The 4,533-nt window shown below is 39.1% G+C and overlaps 1 long non-coding RNA gene across 2 annotated transcripts; it reads right to left on the reverse strand.

Moving 5' to 3' along the window:
* Positions 1 to 726: 726 nt before the first annotated feature.
* On the reverse strand, positions 727 to 1,678 carry LOC122004840. 2 transcript variants are annotated; one of them, XR_006118256.1, is made up of 4 exons: positions 1,576 to 1,678; positions 1,315 to 1,456; positions 1,149 to 1,241; positions 727 to 880 (listed from the first exon to the last, which is right to left on the reverse strand). It is a non-coding gene; the product is annotated as an uncharacterized LOC122004840 (long non-coding RNA). The 2 variants fall into 2 exon arrangements; XR_006118261.1 differs by having other exon boundaries at positions 1,525 to 1,657.
* Between the last annotated feature and the right edge of the window lie 2,855 nt (positions 1,679 to 4,533).

Genomic DNA, 4,533 nt, shown 5'->3' on the forward strand with positions numbered 1-4,533 from the left:
GTAGCCAAACAAAGTCCCTACTGCAACACACACTGCCTGAATCGACCACTAACCCATGAGTGGTGGTGTGTGCAGATCCATGTAACTGGCGATGTGCTCAACGACAATGGAGTCGACTATCGCACAACATGCAATCATGATGCATGACACCAAGCATGGCAAAAACTGATCAACATAACCATATCCATACATACAAAATGGGTACTGTAAAAGCGATGGTCACATACCAAGATCTAGAGTACACAGGTCAGATAGAATATCAATAACCCTATGTCCTGAACATAATAAGTATGGAATATCCTGATCAGCATAGAAAAATCCATATATACATAATATGGGTACCACAGTATCAGTAAGTCAAATCCACGGATCTAGGGTATACAAGTCCTCTAAGGTATAACAACCTAGACCCAAATCATATCCCTCTTCCATAGCATATGTACCAACAATATACACAGATCAAAGAATCAGGGTCTAAACACCCGAATCATATATGATATACAAATAGAGGTACACAAATCTGATATGGCACAAAAACCTAAGTATCAGATAATCTAGATACACAGGCCAGAAACAACAATCCAAATCCTAGTCCTAACCTCAGTAAGCATGGTATGTCACTCTAGAAACTAAGATACTCATGGTAACAAGATAATCATGGCAACAAATCACGAGATATAATCACAGGTGACAAACCTAACATGCTATGGATATCAAACAGTGACATACCAAAGGCAAACATGTTCATTGCATGTAGTTATAAAATACTATACATATCCAATGACAATATCATAAAAGATAAGTCAAGAGGTACCCGCCTCCAAAAGCAGGTTCAATCCAATCAAATCCAACATCGAGATGCTCGTCTTGTGTCAAAGTCCTGTTTCACCAATACATATACATTTTATTTAGCTAATTCCTATAAATAGCTAAATAAAAATCTCTTACACCAAATTAGGGGCAAACCCTAATTAACTTAATAACATAAACCTAATCCACAATCCACCATTAAATCAAGAATCTAAACTTAATTCCATTTACACGTGATTACACATCTACATAATCAATCATCTAATTCAAACACATAAGCAATTATGTATGTACCAATTCCTACTTAAATCAACATGTATCATAATCATGTTCCTTACCTTAATTCACAGCCACTAGTTTGTACTGAAACCAAAGAGTTGCTGGCTGGAACTTGCTGCCATTAAGGGACGTTGGCTGCTGAAAATTCTTCACTGTCCGGATCATATGAAGAATCAAGATCGATAACCAATCAAGCATAAATCCTAATCAACAACCGAAGCTTACCTCCAAGATCCGACTACGGCATAGCTCTGTGTCGTCTTCGGCACTGTCGAGCAGAAACACAATAAAGGATTTGGCACTATTTTCTCCGGTCCGAAACCAAACCCATGATGAATCTATCCTCCATCCACCATTAACACCTCACCTGAACGAAATCAATCCAATGCAACCAAACAAACAATGGATTTAATTCAATATTTATATACATCTTACCCCAAACAGCAGTCACCGAAAGGGCTGTTGAGGTCGGCAAACAAGGCTCACCAGTGGTGGTTGTGCTGCCAAATTGCAGCAGAGGGGCGGCGGTCATGAATTAAGGCACAGGGATAGCACCACTGGAGTCGGGGCAGAGGCTAGAAGAGGGGTCAGCGGCTGTGTTGGCTCGAGTGTTACCAGCGCTGTCACGTGCGGCGGCGACACTTCGGCAGAGGGATCCGGCAAGGGCACACCTTCGGCGACAGCAAACGAAGAGGCAAGGCAATGCAAGGAGTCGCCGCGAGGTGGTGAAGGAGAAGGGAAAACCTAGGGCTCCAGTGCCGGTGATGTCTCGTCGGACCAAAGGAAAGGAGGGGAAGTCGCCGGTCGGCCGGGGCTGGCTAGGGCACGGGAACTTCGCGCCGAGAGGGTGAAGACCGAAAGAAGGAAAAGCCCTTGGCCGAGAGATTTTGTACGCGAAGAGGGAGAGGGAGTTCGGCGCCGGTTAGGGCTCGGGAGAAATCGCCGCAAGGTTTTGGGCAAGGGTCGGCACGCAGGAGGAAAAGAATATGGGAAAAAAGAAAAAGAAAGAAAAAAGAAAAATGGAAAAGGAAATATAAATTAAAACTTTTCCTCATTTAAACAGGGTCGCCTAAACAGGCTTTTTTTCCGGACCCCATTTTTGTCCCCGTTAACTCGTTCATACGAGCTCCGAAAAATTCCCGAAAAATTTTCAAAAATTCCGAAAAATTCCCTTATAATTATTCGCCATTTTTCAGTATTTTACATTGGATCAAACGTGTTAAGTTCCGCAGGCGATCCAAAATTTAATTTAAAAGAACACATGGTAGCTAGGAAAAGGTTCAGACCTTTGTACAAAATTTTTGTACGGTGGAACCTCTAGGTTTTCCGAGTAGCAACCAACAACAGTCACTCCCCTCCAGTGACTTACCTCACTTACCTGCCAGACCTCCGGTCAGCCCGTCGACCCGTCTGGACTTCTCGCCAAGCGTCCGGTCAGCCCGTCGACCCGCTTGGACTTCTTGCCAGCTATCCGGTCAGCCCGTCGACCTAACTAGACTTCTTGCCAAGCGTCCGGTCAGCCCGTCGACCCGCTTGGACTTCTCGCCAGCTATCCGGTCAGCCCGTCGACCTAGCTGGACTTCTCCTGCACACTCGATCAAAGTGTCAGACAACAACAAGACTAACTTAACCTATTTGTCATTCATCAAAACCTAGGTTAAATCGTTAGTGCTAGCTGCACCAACAATCTCCCCCTTTTTGATGGAATGACAACCTGGTTAAGTTAGTGAAAGCATATGCAAGAAACAACATGCATTTGTGTGGTTTTAAAGTTAGTTTGTGTTTTCAAATTGGTTTAGCTAACTTAACCACCTAACCCTCCTCCCCCTTTGGCATTCATCAAAAAAAAATGAACAAGGGTAAATAATCATAGTGAAGAGTTACTGTAACAGGTAATCAAATTTTGAAAGATAAAATTGCAATTTTTAACACCAAGTCAGAAAAATAGTCAAGTTGACTTGGGTAAGACAGGTTGAGTTTTGAAGTTTAACTCTCAAGCGTGTGGAAATTTTCAAAATAGGTTTTTCAAATTTACTTTTTATGTTTAAATAACATCTACTAGGTAAATTTTTCAATTTCGATTTTTCAAAAACAAAGCAAAAATTAAATAATTTTTCAAGAAATAAAATTTTTGCCAAAATTACTTTTTTTTTTTTAAGGCTGATTTGATAAAGGCTAAATTTGGAAATAGTTAATTTTTCAAATTAGGTTTGAAAATTGGGTGGGAATAAACTTTCACATTTTTTAAATACTTAGTTAAATTTAAATTTTGTAAATCAATGTTCAAACATAGGTTAGGTTTTAAAAGGCATTTTTCAAACACACAAAATTTGAGTTAATTCTCCCCCTGAACTTGATATTTGACTTTAACCAGCTGTCTAGTAGCTTTCACATGGTTAGTCAGATTAAGTTGATTACAAGCAATCAGTTTATATTTGACTTGACTGATTAACTTTAATCTGATTAATATCTGAGTTGTATTTAACGTCCAGACTTATGTTGATGCACTAAAATAAGCATCTTAAGTCCAGACAGTTGGCCTATGCATCTCACCCCTTTCTATGTTTGTCAAACACAAGCAAGGTAAACCTAGGGTGTTGGTGAGATGCTCAAAAACTAGTCCTATGGGTACATGCTTTCTAAGGATTCAAAAACTAGTCTACGGCCAAAACTGTTTTTGAACATGTAAAAATGGTAAGTTTTTGAAAACAAATAAATTTGACTTATAATTTGGTAAAATCATTTTTGAAAGTATCTTTGAAAGATCCTAGTCTATTAAGCACATCCCTAATTTTCGTCGTAAGTTACTAAATTCATTTTCAGGGAGAGGTTTTGTAAAAATGTCAGCTAAATTTGATTTGGACTCAATGTACTTGAGTTCAATATCGCCTTTAGTAACATGATCCCTGATGAAGTGGTGTCTAATTTCAATATGTTTGGTTCTTGAATGATGCACAAGATTCTTGGTTAAGTTAATTGAACTTATATTGTCAATTAATACTTTTACATTAGTGATATTTAGGTTGAAATCTTTTAGAGTATGCATCATCCATAATATTTGTGCAACACATTCGCCTATAGCTATGTATTCTGACTCAGTTGTAGACAGAGCAACACAATGTTGCTTTCTACTAAACCAGCTAACAAGTGATGCACCTAATAATTGGCATCCACCACTTGTGCTTTTGCGGTCTAATTTGCATCCAGCATAATCTGAGTCAGAATACCCTATTAGTTCAAAATTATTTGTTCTAGGATACCAGATTCCTACATTTGTTGTTCCTTTAAGATATCTAAAAATTCTTTTAACCTGTGTCAAATGGGATTCCTTAGCACAAGTTTGGTATCTAGCACACATACTAACTGCAAATAAAATATCAGGTCGGCTTGCAGTTAAGTACAGTAGGCTACCTATTGCACTTCTATAATACTTTAAATCAATTG

Source organism: Zingiber officinale, chromosome 1A (assembly GCF_018446385.1).
Source record: "Zingiber officinale cultivar Zhangliang chromosome 1A, Zo_v1.1, whole genome shotgun sequence".
NCBI classification, from domain to species: domain Eukaryota; kingdom Viridiplantae; phylum Streptophyta; class Magnoliopsida; order Zingiberales; family Zingiberaceae; genus Zingiber; species Zingiber officinale.